This window comes from Oryx dammah, unplaced genomic scaffold (genome assembly GCF_014754425.2).
Source record: "Oryx dammah isolate SB20612 unplaced genomic scaffold, SCBI_Odam_1.1 HiC_scaffold_1, whole genome shotgun sequence".
Classification (NCBI taxonomy): Eukaryota; Metazoa; Chordata; class Mammalia; order Artiodactyla; family Bovidae; genus Oryx; species Oryx dammah.
In genome coordinates this window covers 63648590-63666823 of record NW_024070185.1, presented here as the reverse complement: position 1 = coordinate 63666823, position 18234 = coordinate 63648590, and the positions used below count along the sequence as shown (strand labels likewise).

General features: G+C 38.8%; 1 long non-coding RNA gene across 1 annotated transcript in view; it reads left to right on the top strand.

The window, feature by feature from the left end:
* LOC120862830 overlaps positions 1 to 18234 on the top strand; it is a 585125-nt gene that overhangs the window by 42107 nt on the left and 524784 nt on the right. The window lies entirely within an intron of this gene.

The following is an 18234-nucleotide window of genomic DNA, read 5'->3' as shown; positions in this document are numbered from 1 at the left end:
TTCTCTAGCACAAAGCTTAACATATAAAGGGCTTGTAGTTTTTTTTATTGACTATCAATTCATTAGCCCATGATGCTATGAAAGAATTAGGAAAACTGTTGAGTAGGAGATATTTAGCCTAGTTGTTCTTGTCTTTACTGTCTGAGCCACTAGGAACCTAAGAGAGAGAGGGAAAACCCAGAAATGAAGTTTGAGGAAAGGAAGAAGTAGAGAGTGAGAGTGAGAAATTAAAGGAGAAATGTGGAGTGGAAAGGAGGTGGAGCTTAGAGAGAGATGTGAGGAGGGGTCAAGAGATAGGAGTCTGAGTGTAATAGCTCCATTTTGAGTACTAGTTAGAGATGGTGGAAGCAGAGCCTTAAGACATTTGCCAGTGGAGACTCACCTGGTTTACTGTACTGTACAAGTGTCCTTTTGAAGTGTGGTGTTGGAGAAGACTCTTGAGAGTCCCTTGGACTGCAAGGAGATCCAACCAGTCCATCCTAAAGGAGATCAGTCCTGGATGATCATTGGAAGGACTGATGTTGAAGCTGAAACTCCAATACTTTGGCTACCTGATGCGAAGAGCTGACTCATTTGAAAAGGCCCTGATGCTGGGAAAGATTGAGGGCAGAAGGAGAAGGGGACAACTGAGGATGAGATGGTCGGATGGCATCACTGACTCAATGGATATGGGTTTGGGTAGACTCTGGCTGTTGGTGATGGACAGGGAGGCCTGGTGTGCTGCGGTTCATGGGGTCACAGGGTCGGACACAACTGAGCGACTAAACTGAACTGAACTGAACTGAACTGAACAAGTGTCCTGCAAATTAGAAGAGGGGGAGTAATTCAGATCTAGTGCCATAATGATGATTTCTTCTAAAGGTACTAATAATAGTCTGAGGTTTGAGAAAATTCCTGGTCTTATAATAAAGTGAACTGAGAAGAACTAAATACTTATCAAGGACACATGGTAAGATTTGTGAGAGAGATGCCTTAGAACTAAGACTTCTAATATTAAAATTGCAGAATTGTAAAGTAAAAATTAAAAATAAATAAATAAATAAATTTAAAAAAATTAAAATTGTTCCCACTATTCTAATTTTCCTTTTACTTTTCCAATTTTCTGATCTATATTTGCTGAGGACTGCCTATAGCATGTTCTTTGGTATGTGGAAAAGTGGAAGAGTTTTTCTGAAAAAAAAAATCACTGTTCTTTTAAACTTTGCCTTATAGATCTTCATTTTTCTCTATTTTTAATTTTTTTAGAGAAAACTTGGTCTTCTTTTCTGCAGAGGAAGTTTTCTAACATTCTGTAGCTGTGTCATGTGGAGAGAATATTTCTACTGTTGACATTATTTGTTTTCTTTACAATGATTACTATTCAGAGAATGAAAAGATTATTTCTTAGTACATCCTACAGCATCTAGTTATATTGTTTACATAGGGTTCTCAGTAAGAATTCACAAAATTATAAATTTTGCAGTCCTTATGGACAATAGTATATACCAGAAGGATTATTTTTCTCCCTAAAGTTTATAAGAATTATTTGTACTTTAACCAATTTGTATATCCACTATATTTTTATATCTGAATCTTACTGCTGGTTTTATCTTTTAAATCTGTATCATAAAGGGAATCTTCTCTGCCCAGAGCCCAGCTTCTAGGAGAGGCACATTGTCTCTGGACTTGTTAGCCTGCCTTGTGACTAGTCCATATCTGATTGGAATTAATGGGCATCTGATCCAAGGGTAGACAGTCTATAGGTTGTTCTGTGGCATACCTATGATCCAGCCTGGAAAGATGGGCTAGGTCATTTGGATTCTCTAGGATTTGGAACTGGGAAATCAAAAGACCGAACCAGTTGGCAGTGGGAACAGAGGGTGGAGAGAGTTAAGTTGCCAAGGTTTAGAAGGTATTGGGAGTGGTCATGGCTTCCCAGGTGGTGCTAGTGGTAAAGAACCCACCTGCCAATGCAGGAGACGTAAGGGATGCAGGTTTGATGCCTGGGTCAGGAAGATCACCTGGAGGAGGATGTGCAGCCCACTCCAGGCTACAGTCCATAGGGTTGCAAAGAGTCGGACAGACTGAAGCAACTTTGCACATGTGCACGCATGGGAGTGGTCGTGTTGTGCTGTATGCTAGCTGAGCCTATGATGGAATGGAAACCATGAATAACCAGAGGAAGTAGGGCAATAGAGAGAAGGGAAACTGAAAAGAGAAGCAGAGGCACTGATAGAAAGAGAGAGTGGTTCAGTTTTAGAGCTTTCTTGTTTTCTGATAACTCTCAGTTGATCAGTGAGTATTCTTTGAAATTTTTTCTTCTCTTGAAATAACTTGAGTAGATCTCTAGTCTTTCAAGCATATAGGTATTTTGAAGGCCTTATCATGAAGAGCTTTGGGTGCTAGGGCAAGGCCGAGGCTATATATTAACTATTTTTGAGATCCAGAGTAGTGCCATTAAGTGAAGTGAAGTTGCTCAGTCGTGCCCAACTCTTTGCGACCCCATGGATAGTAGCCTGCATCAAGTTCCTCCATCCATGGGATTTTCAAGGCAACAGTACTGGAGTGGGTTGCCATTTCCTTCTCCAGGGTATCTTCCCAACCCAGGGATTGAACCCAGGTCTCTCACACCGTAGACAAGACGCTTTACCGTCTGAGCCACCAGGGAAGTCTGAGTCGTGCCATTAGGAGTGTGTTAAATGAAGATTAATCTGGAAGGAGTATGTAGGAGAGATGGAGAAACTGAGTTGGGAAGCTATTACAGTAAGATATGCGGGAGGTAATTAAGGTCTTGGATTGAAGGTATGACAGAAAGAAGCTAAATGTATAGACAGGTATAAAAACATAACAAAGGAAGAATCATAACACATGGTAATTTATTGGCTATAAAGGGCAAGGAGAAAGAACCTGTCAGAGTTGAAACTGAGATTTTTAAGGCTTGGAGGTTAGAAGTGGGTAATGTTATTAAAGGAAACCGGGAAGTTAGTTTTGGTTGTTTTGGGTTGTGGAGGGCCAGACAGCTGTATAGTTTTGTGTCTGTCTGTTCAGTTTCAGAAGTTGGTGGGAAATACTGTTTAGTTCAGCTTAAATAACTTTCACTGAGTTCCCTCCCACTCCCCTATTCCTGGCACGGATAGTGAAGGTGGGGAATTGATGTTCAAGAGTGAATAAAACATAGTTTGTACCTTTGAGGGGTTCCTAGTGTTATGAATGAGATTGTCTGTCAGGTGAAAATATGTGACCCAGATGTCAAAAAAGCCCCAAAGAACTAGATTATCAAAGGATAGGATGAGAAGATGTAAAGAGGTGGTCCAAAAGGTAAAACCATGGGGAATACCTGGTGTCATAGATCAGGAGAAGGAAGAACACAGGGGAGGCATGGCCAGGAGATTCTTAGGAGAAACAGGACAGTACAGGGTTTCAGGAGACAAAGCCATTCACAATGTTAAATACTGCAAAACCTTTAGAGGATGAAGTTGGATTTGACATGTAAAGAGGTCACTGTTATCCTAGAAGGCATTTGTGGGTGAGGGCTAGTGAAGAGAAATAGGAAGAAATGTAGGCCTCTCTCCTAATAATTTGAGTATTGATGAGGTGATAAGAAGAGGAAACTGGGGGAAGGGCAAGATCTATAGAAGAATTTTATTTATTTTTAAAGACTGGGTCTATCTGGTAGACAGGATAAGACTGGTCAGGAGAGATGAAAAAATTCAAGGAAGATAAGTGAAGGAGTAAGGGCATAAGGAAATGGCCTGGCGGTGGTGGGGGTAGAGGGTGGTTGGGATCAAGTGTAAAGGTAAAGAGGAAAACACTTATCACACAGAGAGACATTTCACCCTGGAGCCAAAGATTAAAAGGAGGAATACAATTTCCAATACAGAAGAGTTAAGCCAGGGAGAGAAAGGAAATAACAAGAAAGATACCTCAGCTGTCTTCTATTTTCTCAGAATATTAGCAGGCTAGAAATAGAGTCTTGTGATTGGGGATTTTAGGAACATAGAGGAAGAGAAAGTTTTTGAAAGGCCACTAAAAAGTTTGGAACAAGGAATTAATATGAGGTGAATGAGAGGATTTTTGAGTGGTAATATAGAGACAAATAAGGACGAGGAGGTGAGAGATGAATCAAGAAAATGAAAACTATTTCAAGCAGTAGTACTCAAAGAATTTCAAAGAGTTCCTCCTTCCCCCACCCACACTATTTTACAAATAAAGAATTTAATTCCAAGCAACTTACTCATGGATCTGTTGGAGTTCCAACCTCCACCCCTTCTTTCTACATGAAAAGATATGTGATAGTTGATTATAAGGTTAATTTAGAGAATCGGTTAAATCTGAAATCTAACTTAATCTGGAAAAAATATAAAATTGATCAAAGATCAGTGCTTATGTATGTTGAACAAATATGATAGCTGGTCAGTGAGTCACAGGAAGTGACTCAGGAATATTCCTTAAACTATAGTGTCTGTGCTGGGTAAGAATATTTTTTCAAAACTCTAAATAATTCTAATTTTGCATATAAATATTTAAATGTTTGATTTGTACAAAATGACTGCCAATTAACTTATTATCTAAAAGAAACTCAGCTGTCATAGTGCCTATTCTATAATGAAAGAAACAGTTTTCAGTGTGAAGGTTACAGTTGTGGAAGATAGTCTGGGAAAGTATGATACATTCAGGAGTAATCAGTCATCTTAAGCAATGGAATGAGAACATTATTTAAAATATTTTTTAAAGTATTTAATTTATTCTAGATCTCAAGACTTAGTTCCTTAAGTTTTTATAAATCATCTTATAAGATGAGACTAAATTTCTGAGGACTCAGGTTTTTTTAGCAGATCCTCAAGAAAGGTTGAATTCCCTGAAAGGTAGTAGTGAAGTAATATTCTTATTTGTCTTTTGGGACAGGATCAAATAATAACTTTATATTGAATTTCAGTAATCATTATCAGAGGCCTAATAAAAGGATCACAAGTCTTTTGTGTCATTTCCACGTGTAATTTTAACAGCCACAGACAGAACAGACAGAATTGCCTCAGTCATAGGCAGATTATTTTTATTATTCCAGACTAGAAATTCTCTAGACAATTTTTTTTTTTTTTGGTCTTTGAAACTAAAAATGACCTTAGAAAATGGTGGACGTTTTATTAGATGTTTTGTGTTTCAGAGCATCTTGTGATGGTTGGTTATCCTTTTTCCCACTGTGCCAGCAGATGGGAATGCCATCAGTGATGTCCATAGGCTTCAGTGTAAAGTGGGGTCAGTGATCGTTCTGGCCTCTTGCCCAGGAGATGGAATGGAATGACTGTTTTCTTGGTTGAATTCCAAGGAGGCCCCAGAAGAGCCCTTCACACTGAACTGGTACTAAAACCTCTAATACTTTTCTCAGTTGGTAGAACTTATCCTTGGGGTGAAATCAAAGCCAGTCATACACCTCTTTCTACCAATGTGTGTGTGTGTGTCCACAGCTGTTGGCGATCCATATTCATAACCGGCAAGGAGATGGCTGGCCTCTGACCTTTGCTATCTCTTAGGTCTAAGGAAGGGGTATCCTGCATTTCAGAGGTATTCCTAGCCAAAGAATCTGACATCTATGATGAAATATTGGGTGGCTCTGTGGATGAAGACTTGGTTTGGTAGGTCAGACTTCTTATCTGACTCAAAAACTTAGACACTGTCCATGGATATCCTTTTGGGGCCACATTCTAAAAAGAATGACCCCCTTAAACTGTCTGAAGTGTAAGCCAAGAGTGCCTGGAGGTTACTTTTCACTGGATCACAAGTTACTTTATTGAAGCAAGAGTGTTAGTTGTTCAGTTGTGTCCGTCTCTTCCGTGACCCCATGGACTGTAGCCCACCAGGTTCCTCTGTCCATGGAATTCTTTGGGCAAGAATACTGGAGTGGGTAGTCATTCCTTCTCCAGTGGATCTTCCTGACTCAGGGATTGAATATGGGTCTCCTGCATTGCAGGCAGATTCTTTACCACTGATCCACCAGGGAAACCCAAGTTACTTAACTTCTCCCCAGATCTGCATCAGATACCTTTTAGTTCACTTCAAATTTCTGCCATCAACATTTCCTTGGTACCTGGCCAAGCGCCATCCTATTTGCTACCTCTGTGCTGAGGATTCAGAACAACTTTACAATGTGCTTGTAAGAACTCTTAAATGGGAAGACAGAAGAGCTACCCTGACTCTTATGCTCTGTGCTCATCACCAGGATTGCATGTGGTGGAGCTGGAACCTTGAATTTCTACTGCCACAGAACCAAAGATGTTCTTTCTTTTCAACCCAAAGCTAAAGTTCTTTTTGAGTATGACAGCAGTTATGGTGGTAGATTTATCAGCTTTGCACACCTCTTGCAGGAGCTATCTTGGTTCTCTTCAATGGGAAAAAGACTGGTGTTTACCTTTTCTAGAATGACAGTTGTCACTCTAGCATGCTTATATATACAACCTGTAACAGCTGTCAGTAGAAGAGGCAATATAGCATATAGCAAAAACTACCACAGATAGGCACTGAAATCAGTAAGATCTAGCTTTGACTTCTGGCTCTACCACTTTCTAACTATGTGATCTTTAAGAAGTTGCCATAAGCATTTTAACCCACCATAGATAGGTCTGTTGTGAGAATTCAATGAACTAATTGTTGTTGTTCAGTCTCTAAGCCGCGTCCGGCTCTTTGTGACCTCATGGAATGCAGCATGTCAGGCTTCCCTGTCCTTCACTATCTCCTGGAGTTTGCTCAAACTTATGTCCATCGAGTCGGTGATGCCATCCAACCATCTCATCCTCTGTTGCCCCCTTCTTCTCCTGCCCTCAATCTTTCCCAGCATCAGGCCTTTTCCAGGGAGTCAGCTCTTCTTATCAGATGGCCAAAGTATTGGAGCTTCAGCTTCAGCATCAGTCTTTCTAATGAATATTCAGGGTTGATTTCCTTTAGGATTGACTGGTTTGATCTCCTTGCAGTCCCAGGGACTCTCAAGAGTCTTCTCCAGCACCACAGTTCAAAAGCATCAATTTTTTGGGACTCAGCCTTTTTTATGGTCCCACTCTCACATCCGTATATGACTACTGGAAAAACCATAGCTTTGACTGTACGTACCTTTGTTGGCAAAGTGACATCTCTTCTTTTTAATATGTAATCTAGGTTTGTCATAGCTTTCCTTCCAAGGAGCAAGTGTCTTTTAATTTCGTGGCTGCAGTCACTGTCCACAGTGATTTTGGAGCCTCCCCAAAATAAAATCTATTACTGTTTCCACTTTTCCCCATATATTTGCCATGAAGTGGTGGGATGGGATGCCATAACCTTAATTGAACTAATACATGTACAGTTCTTAGCATAGGGCCTGGCACATGATAGGTAGTCAATAAATGGTATTTTTTATTATCATTACAGTTGATCTTCCTGAACATAGGGTATAAGTCTTTATGAAATTTGACAGCCAGGACAGTTATAACTTTGTGTTTTGGGAAGTGGCAAGTAAACACTATCCTTCCAGTGTTATTTTGGAGAGTCTGAATATATTGCAAGGCTATTTGGCATCTGTGCTCTTTGGCCATCTTCCAGCACCCATTGAACAGCATCTTGGATGACTGCTGGGACTGAGAAATCAGTTTTCTTGGGAGACATGATATACTTCTATGATTTACTGTCACATAAGTCCCATCTTTGGATAGTTATTATAAGCCTCCTGTAGTATTTCTAGGTCAACTCTGAAAAATGTGTATTTGAGAGCACAAGGGTGAGACTCATTTTTCCCTTCAGAGATTTTCTGGGTCAGAGGTATAAGGGTGGTTGGCTTTATGTCCTTACCCAAATGTTACAACTATATAATGTAAACAAGTCTGTCATTGAAGCCATTGATATCAGTCCACAGAAAGTTTTGGGACCTACCCTTTTTAGTGCTATAGAATTCTCATGCCAGAGTTTGTTATTCTCTATGATATTCAGTTCCATAGTAGCTGTTACTTGCCCCCTGCTACTTCAGTTCACTGCAGCTCTCACATCATGGATGTCTTCCATGACCTGGGCAAAATGCAGGCCATTCAGAAGGGCCTTCAGGACACTCTTGAGCTATCAAAGAACTAGTACAAGAAGTATTCAAGTTAGCCCTTGGCCTTCAGGAAGAATATCTGTGTGGGTTAATGCCATTTGTCTATTCCTATACTTACTGCCCACTTGAGCTGAAAGTGGAATGTTTCCACTCAGGGTCCTTTGAAGGGGGTTGCTCTGTGAAATGTCATCACTCCTCTCTAAGTGAATCAACCATATCTTCTGCATATATATATACACACACGTATATACATACATATGTATAATGTTTAGCTATTTATATTTTTCATGTAAAAAATTGTCTCTTTATTGGTGGTAGGCAGGGAAGCCGGGTTGCAAAGAGTTGTACATGACTGAGCAACTGAACTGAACTGACTTATGTCCTATGCCAATTTTTCAACCAATATGCAATTTTTCTTATATTTTTAATTTTTATAAACAAGTGTATTTTATAATTGAGAATCAGGCTAAAACAAAAACAAGTTGACTACCATCTAGGCTTCTGTCCTAGGGACTCCTCTTTTTTATTCTGTTCAGTCCCCTAGATTATTTCATCCAGTTTTATGGCTTGAATGACCATCTTTTTGCTCATAGTTTCAAATGTCTTTCTCTAGCTCAGGCCTCTGTCCCAGACGATGGGCATACAACTTTGCCTCCAGGGCAGCTTCTCCTGAATTTACCACAGGAAACATGCCATGTCCTAAACTGGGCTCATTATTGCCCATTAGAGACATTCTTCTATATTCTTGATCTTAAACTGTGGCACCAACATTCTTTCAGCTGGGAATTCAATAGTACCACTAGTCTCTGCCCTTTTCCTTATTTCCAAGCTTCAAATGCTATTATCTCTTTTGATGAAACACTTTTGAAATGTCTCAATTTGGACCATTCATTATTTATCCCATGAACTGATATAATATTCACCCATAATGGTTCTCCTAAGCTTCTGGCCTAGATCTCTTCAATTTATCTCCTTCATGCTTTCAGCATGGTTACTATAAAACAGAAAAACTGCAAATATGATAATTTTCTTCTCCCTCACTCATTCCCAACTAAAAAGTCTTCAGTGTCTTCCAGTATTTTCAGAATGAAAATCTAATTAGTTAACAAGACTATAAAGCCCTTTATGATTCAAACTCTGCCAACTTTTCTTACTGCATCTCTCACCACTTTTCCATTTAACTAGTTGGCATTTTCTGCTTGTTCAGACCTCCGTGATTGCACATATTCTTCCCTTATCTCCAATTCCTTTACTTATCCCTTCCCCTTAGTGAACTCATGCTGCTCTTCTTGTTGCTGTTCACTTGCTAAGTTGTGTCTGACTCTTTGCAACCCCATGGACTGCAGCATTCCAGGCTCCCCTGTCCTCCGCTATCTCCAGGAGTTTGTTCAAACTTATGTCCTTTCAATCAGTGATGCCATCCAACCATCTCATCTTCTGTCACCCTCTTCTCCTCTGACCATCCTCTTCACATTAGGTGGCTAAAGTATTGGAGCTTCAGCTTCAGCATCAGCCCTTCCAATGAATATTCTGGGTTGATTTCCTTTAGGATTGACGGGTTTGATCTCCTTGCAGTCCAGGGAGCTCTCAGGAGTCTATTCCAGCACCACAATTTGAAATCATCAATTCTTTGGCCTTCTTTATGCCTTCTTTATGGTCCAACTCTCACAGCTATCCATGACTGTTAGGAAAATCATAGCTTTGACTATACAGACCTTTGTCGTTAAAGTGATATCTCTGCCTTTTAATATGCTATCTAGGTTTGTCATAGCTTTTCTTCCAAGGAGCAAGCATCTTTTAATTTCATGGCTGCAGTCACCATCTGGAGCCCTAGAAAATAAAACCTGTCACTGTTTCTGCTTTTTCTACATCTATTTGCCATGAAATGATAGGACTAGATGCCATGATCTTAGTTTTTTGAATGTTGAGTTTTAAGCCAGCTTTTTTACTCTCCTCTTTCACATTCATCAAAGAGGCTCTTTAGTTCTTCTTTGCTTTCTGCCATTAGAGTGGTATCATCTGCATATCTGAGGTTATTGATATTCCTCCTCACAATCTTGATTCCAGGTTGTGATTCATCCAGCCTGGCATTTCACATGATGTACTCTGCATAGAAGTTAAATAAGCAGGATGACAATATACAGCCTTGATGTACTCTTTTCCCAATTTTGAACCAGGCTGCTCTTCTTGATCTTCTTCCTAAAGGAAGAGTTAAGTTTTTCTTTCTTTCAGTACCTATGGGTGCTGTATTATTTATATAATAAGCATTAATCGAGGGTTTATGATACAAGATAAATACATGAATAGATTTATTTTGGATTAAAATTTATTCTGGCTACTTAAGAGTGGGATGGATTATTAAGTTTTAGCCAAAATACCTACCTAATTACTGTGTGATTGAACTATTCCTGTATTTTCCCTCCAAATCATTTATGATATGTTGGTGTTGTTGAGAAATAAATGCAACTCATCTATAAGGTAGTTATTTTTTCTTAAGCAAATAATACTTAAAGTTGTGAATAACTTCCATATTTTTACTTACTTTTTCAGAAAGTGGGAGGTTGAGCTTCTTAGACTAGACAAAATCTTGTATGGCATTTTGGCATATTAGTTGAAGAGAAGAAGCACATGAATAGACTAGAATGAAGGAGTAGGATTTGGCCTGTATTGTTAGGCATGGGAAGTGAAGAGCTGGGACATTTTGGTATTAGTATTACATATCTAAAAGAGGTTCTCTAGAAGAAGGCAGAGGAAAGAAAACTCTTTCCATACAAAATAAGATTTTGCTTTCATGATCCCACAGTAAGAGTTTTCCCTTAATCTTTCTCTTCCTTTCAGCCTCTTTCTCTTCCTTCACCTGAATAAGTATTTTGAGGCTCAGGATATACTATTGTAGTAAATCTCTGTTATTTTGTCTGCCCACCAGGTTTTTCTTTTCTTCTGGGAACATCATCCATTCTTTCTGGGACATACTTGTTTTTGTACCCTAAGCATTGATTTGAATGTGAGCTGCTGTGTCCTTACAGACCTTGCACCTGGTCACAGTTGATGGGTAATGGATGCTCAGAACTCATCATTTGGATTTTTGAACTAGGAACTAGTGAAGGTGTGGGCTGTTCTTTTCTCACCATAAAGGCAAGATGAAGTATGGTAGCTGCTGGCAGCCACTTTTCTCATCATGTGCTTGCAGCTAGTTTAGAAGAATAAAATAAACTTGCAGAAAAAGCAATTATGAGACAGAAAATCCTGGTGGTACCCAAGCTTCTGGTTCCAAAGATGCTTATATTCAAGTCTCTGTCTTTGTGGTCCAGTTGTATCTTGCCCTTATTGTAGTACCTGAACCAATATATCCCTTCTTTTGCCTAATCTAATTCAAGCTGAATTTCTGTTGGCTTGCAACTTAAAGAGGCACAACTTTTCTCATCTCTTCCTCTGTATAGTCTATTCTGTGCATTTTGTTAATATTATTTTATTAATGTCCTTAAGATATTAGATGAGTTACATTGATAACACTTTTGCTGAGTGTACAATGAGTGGTCCAAGTTAACGGTGTCATTAGAAAATCAGGTAGAACACATGAAATGGTTTTTTAGAAAAACATTTATTTATTTATTTGGCTGCATCAGGTCTTAGTTTCAGCATGCAGAATTTTTGTTGCATCATGTGGCATCTTTCATTGCAACACATGGACTCTCTAGTTGTGTCACATGGGTTCCAGAGCACCTGGGCTCAGTAGTTGTGGCTGGCAGGCTTAGCTGCTCCACAGCACGTGGGATCTTAGTTCCCCAACCAGGGATTGAACCTATGTCCCCTGAATTGAAGGACTGATTCTTTAACCACTTTCCATTAGGGAAATCCCAAGAGAAATGATTTAAGCATAGCTAGCAGATTCACGTCCATCAAGTCAGTGATGCCATCCAGCTATCTCATCCTCTGTCGTCCCCTTCTCCTGCTCCCAATCCCTCCCAGCGTCAAAGTCTTTTCCAATGAGTCAACTCTTTACATGAGGTGGCCAAAGTATTGGAGTTTCAGCTTTAGCATCATTCCTTCCAAAGAACACCCAGGGCTGATCTCCTTCAGAATGGACTGGTTGGATCTCCTTGCAGTCCAAGGGACTCTCAAGAGTCTTCTCCAATACCACAGTTCAAAAGTATCAATTCTTTGGCACTCAGCCTTCTTCACAGTCCAACTCTCACATCCATACAAGACCACAGGAAAAACCATAGCCTTGACTAGACGGACCTTAGTCGGCAAAGTAATATCTCTGCTTTTGAATGGGCTGTCTAGGTTGGTCATAACTTTTCTTCCAAGGAGTAAGTGTCTTTTAATTTCATGGCTGCAGTCACCATCTGCAGTGATCTTGGAGCCCCCAAAAATAAAGTCTGACACTGTTTCCACTGTTTCCCCATCTATTTCCCATGAAGTGATGGGACCGGATGCCATGATCTTCATTTTCTGAATGTTGAGCTTTAAGGCTGGATGGCATCACTGACTCAATGGACGTGAATCTGAGTGAACTCCGGGAGTTGGTGATGGACAGGGAGGCCTGGCGTACTGTGATTCATGGTGTTGCAAAGAGTCGGACACTACTGAGCGACTGAACTAACTGACTGAGAAGATTGGTAAGGAGAGCTGATTGACATCTAAGGCTGGTCAACACTTGTTCTCTAGAAGACAGGAGACCATAATCTTGCCTAGAAAAGAATGAAAAGACCTGGGGTTTGAACTCTGAAGTTGAGAGAAGTGAAGTGAAGTGAAGTCGCTCAGTCATGCACTGATTTAGAATATGGGGAAGTGGTATGTTTTGTTTTATAGAAATGTTTAAGTAGACCAGGGGGTTTTACATTTACCTAGGAATTCAACATTTGTGTATACCAACTGCATGTATTCTGTATCTATGGTTCAACATAAGGAAGCATTTTTAATTTCTATTTTATAAAGAATTTAGTGAAATATTGGGTTTCAGTTTTTTTAGTGGAGAATTAAAAGTTTAAAAACTTAATAAGTACTAATATAACAACTGAAAATGTGACTTAGGCAGAACAGTTCATGTATCTTGCTTTTTGTACTTGAAAGTGTTCTTTTAACTTTGATCTTGTAAAAGACATCATAATAATAAAAAAGAAAAGCAACCTAATAAAAATGAGCAAAAGATTTGAACAGTTATTTCACAAAGGAAGATATACAAATGGCCAATAATAAGAACATGATAATATGCTCAACATCGTTAGTCATCAGGAAAGTACAACTTAAAACCACAATGAGGTAACATTTAATACCCACTAGAATGAATAAAATTAAAAAGTCTTCAATTTGAAGAGGATGTAGAGCCACTAGGACATTTTCATGGTTGATAGGTTGGTGTGTGAAATGGCTTCATCACTTTGGAAAATAGTCTGAACAATTTTTAAATAGTTAAATAGACACTTCTTTGTGTCCCAGCAATTTCACTCATAAATATTTAACCAAGAAAAATGAGAAATATCACGAAAGCATGTGCACAAGGTTAATGTACCGCATTGTTCATAATAAATTAAAACTTCAAACAACCTAGGGGTCTATCTACATGAGAATGAATAAAGGTACTGTGGTCTATTTAAACAATGAATACTACTCAGGACTAAAAATGGCAAATTACTCTCATACACAACATGAAAACAATCTAAAAACAAACCCCTCAAACTCTAAAAAACTATACAGAGTGAAAGAAGTACACAAAAGAATAAAAATTTTATGTTTCCATTTATATAAAATTCTAGAACAATCACAATATATGTTGCATATATAATATATATAATATACACAATATAATATATACAAAATATAATATATACCATATATAATATATGTTGAAAAAATCAGAACAGTGTTTGCCTCTGGTAAAGTATGGGCTGAGATTGACAAGGAAAGAACAAGAGGGAGATTTCTAGTGGTTTATACGGGTATGCATTTGTTAAACTCATCAGCTATCACAGTATTTATGAATTTAACTGTACATAAATTTATCTCAAAAACAGCTAAAACAAATACTAAAATCCAGTTAATTACATATATGCAAAAGTGTTTTGGGGAAAGTGTTCTAATACTGCAGGTTATCTCAAAATGCATTAAAAATTAATATGGAATGATGAACAGGTGGAAAGATAATATAGTTGTATAGCTATGTGATAAAGCAAATATGGCAATATGTTAATTGTAAAATCTAGTCAGTGGGTGTGTGTGTATATATATATAAATATATATATATATATATATATATGTTCGCCATAGAATTCCTGCAAGTTTTCTCTATGTTTAAAAATTTTCATAATAAGATATTGGAAAAAATAAATAGCAAAGTGGAAAGAAATGTTATCAAATATGTTAGTTAATAAGAAGTGATGCTGTATTATTTAATGGATTATATATAGTTCATCAAAGAACCAGCTTAAGCACAAATATACTACCACTATATAATAAATTACAATAAATACATAGATACACCTCATTTAGGACCACTCCTAAACAGTGTTGATTTGAAGTAGTGAGGATTATCTCAGAAATATTTTTATGTTAAAATAAACGTGTCTTCTTTAATGCATGTGAATTCACTTAGTCTAAAAATTAAATAATTCTGTTAACATCTAATTTAGGTAATGAGGTATGTACTCTCTAAGATCTGTTTGCTCTCAGACCCATTCCTTGTCCTTGCCCTGATCTACTCTGTGTCCCATGGGGCCTGATCCCACAGGCACCTTTCTCAGGCTCCTCCATCAGCTGGGGTACCGAAGTCAGGCATGGGAGACACTGACAGGAGGCTGGAAAAGAAGAGGAAAGGAGAAAAGGCGATGTTTCTCCCCCTTTCTACCATGGGCAGCCTTTACAGTAGTAGCTGCAGCTTCTCTGTGACTCCAGCTTTCAACAGACATGCCTGCAATGGACCCTCCATCCTGGGCTCCGGTGTCACCACCTCTTTTCTTTGTCCCTCCAGTCTAGAAGTGGTAGTGTCTTCCCTTTGTTGCTAAGCTCTGAGTTGTTTCACTGTCCTCTGGCTAATTGACTCATCTGTCACTTGTATAACCAATTGACTGCATGCCTTCCCTCTTCTTTAAGTACTTAGAGTAATTCTGTTTTCCTGTTTGAGCCCTGCCTTATATATGTAATATTAATGGAGAGGAATCATGGGCAGAAAATTTTTGCTCTTTAAATTGAGAATGGCCATTTTCTGAAAGAATCTAGCCAATTCAGAAGCTGAGATTTGCCTGGAAGTTGTGGGCATGTGGCAGGGGGATGACCCCAAGATTTCCTGGCCCTGAAATGAACAGGTTGAGGGCAAGGACGCCCAGGGGACAGAGTGCAATGGAACAAAATGTATGTACATTCATTACAGCACCAAGCACTAAGGTCATGCAGTCGTCTCACAGTATGAAGGGGGATTGGTTCCAGGAGCCCCCTCCCCATGGACATCAAAATCTGTGGATGCTGAAGTCCCTTATGGAAAATGGTTTACTATTTGCATTTAACTTTTGCATATCCTCCCATATACTTTAAATCATCTTTAGGTTACTTACTTTTAACTAATACCACATAAATTCTGTGTAAATAGGTGTAAATACAAAGTCAGTGCTATGTAAATAGTTGTTGATGTGCAGCAAATTCAAATTTTGCCTTTTGGAACTTTCTGGAATTTTTTTTGAATATTTGTGATCCAAAGATGGTTGTGTCTGAGGGTACAAAACTCACAGATGTGGTTGGCTGACTGTTTGGTCCTTTTAACTGTATAGTTCAAGTGCCGCAGATTGAGATCCATCAAAAGCTCACGGTCAGCCAGAGCTAGTGAGGGACCCATCCCTCTGTTTGCTTGTTCTTTCTGTGATGATTTCTCTTTTCAACATTGTTTCCATTGTGTTTTTTTTTTTTTTTTCTCTCTGATATATAGGCTTGATCCATAAGGGTTGATAGAGGTGTACAAGTAGAAGTGTTGGAATTGCCACAAAATTACTATGCTTCATGTGTAAAATGCTAATTCTCTGTAGTGGCTGATCTGATCAAGGAAATAAATGGTATAAGTCAGCCGTCCAGTAAGATTTGCTGGAAATCCTCTCAAAGGGAGACGGTAAAGAGGGCAGGTTCTGTAGCCAGCCTGCCTGATTCCAGCCTTGGCCCTGCTGCTTTCCTGCTGTCCTTGGGCAAATTAGGTGACCTCTCTGCCTCACTTTCTGTATCCATAAAATGAATATAATCATAGTACCTACTTTATAGAGTAATTGTGAGAATAAAATGACTTAGTACCCCCTTAGCTAGAAGGTTCTCAGACTGTAGTTCTATAGTAAATACATATCTTTTCTTTGTCACCTAGCATTCAAATCCACTTTCTGTGTTTGTGGAATCTTGTGTAGACTTGGGGAGAAGCAGGGTCCACCCATGTGGAGGCCAAAAGTATCATTTATTTTCTTCTGTCTTGCAGGAAAAAAAAAAAAAGCTGGCTAACTTTAGCCATAATCTCCTGCTCAAGAATTTCAATCTGTGGTGAATTACCTAAAGAAATGGACATTTAAAATTTCTTGTGGTGGTGCAGGTGGTGGTGGTGGCTGTTGTACCCGGTGATGGTTGTGTCAGCAGTTTTAGTGGAGTTCCCTAAGCTGTAGGTGGTGGCAGTCCAGCCATGCCACCCAGATTTCAGTGGTGATGACTGAGCACCTAACCAGGCTATTCCTGGCATATGACCTTGTCGGTGGTTCTGATTACCTATATTTTCCCGATTTTTGCTTGCATTTTGACCTTAGTTCTTCAGTCTTTGTGTTGATTCTGTGAAGTACCCAGTAGTTTTCGATTAATTCTCTCTCTCTCTTTTTATCCCAGTAGCCAGTGTCAATCTTATTGTTTGCATCATGAAACTCTGCCTAATGTACTGATTTTCTGTGATCCACTGACAGATACCTATAACTACAGTGGCTATTTCTTTATGTCAGAGTCAACATGTTGATATGTAGGAAAGTCTAACCTTTATCTGTTGCATTAAATCTCAATTTTTAATGTATAGGCTTTGTATACCTAGACATAATCAACTGTATTTCTTGTCAGACATTTGCTGTGGTACTACAATATTCATTATATTTATCCAACTCATTTCAATTTATGAAGCACCCACTGAACATTTACTTTGTGCTAAGTGATAGTTAGGCTTTGGAGACACAAAGTCAAATATAACAAGGTCCCTCCTGCACATATTTAGAAACCTGGCTGTTTAATGTGTTATATCATGGTGAGATCTAGGCATACCAATTTAGCTACATTCAAATGGGGAAACAAAGAAAGAATGGGTAAGAGTAAAGCAGTGTGACATGGTGGTAAATCTTGGTATAGAGGTTGACGAGCCGTGGTTCATATCCAGGCATTTATTTGCTGTGTTATGTAGGACAAACTACTTAACCTATCTAAACCTCAGTCTGTTTGTCTGTAGGAATGAAAGTGAAGTCACTCAGTCGTGGCTGACTCTTTGCGACCCTGTGGACTGTAGCCTACCAAGCTCCTCCATCCATAGGATTCTCCAGGCAAAAATACTGGAGTGGGTTGCCATTTCCTTCTCCAGGGGATCTTCGACCCAGGAATCGAACCTGGGTTTCCCGCATTGGAGGAAGATGCTTTAACCTCTGAGCCACCAGGGAAGCCCATATTCCTCATATTATTTTGAAGTTTAAATGAGATAATGAGATAAAGTGATTACCACAGTACTATAATGGATGAATCTCCTCTCTAGCAATTTTTTTCCCCACTCTTCCCCGCATGAAGAGGGATTCATTTACTCAGCTGCTGTCTGATCTTTTCCCTTGATGTACCTCTTTTAGACACTGATCATTAAATTGTTATAGAGTCTTCAGCTCACTTAAAAATGTGTATTAAAAGTATTTTATTTTCTTTGGAGTCCTTTGCAAAGTATTTTTCAAATTATATTTGGTCTAGATTTCAGTTTATAGCTAACCTGCTCTGTTTTGTGTGCTTCTTTGATTTCTTTAAAAGGGCTAATTTTCTACTATTAAAAACTGGTTTTTTTTTTTTTCCCCTAAACCTCTGTAATTGTTGTTGTGGCCATCAATCTGACAAGGTGGGACTTTTGTTTGTTTATTCTTGGAAGAGTTTTTAATTAAAAAATTTTTTGGCATACTCCCTTCCCAATCTTTGGGCTTTACAGGTAGCTCAGATGGTAAAGAATCTGCCTGCAA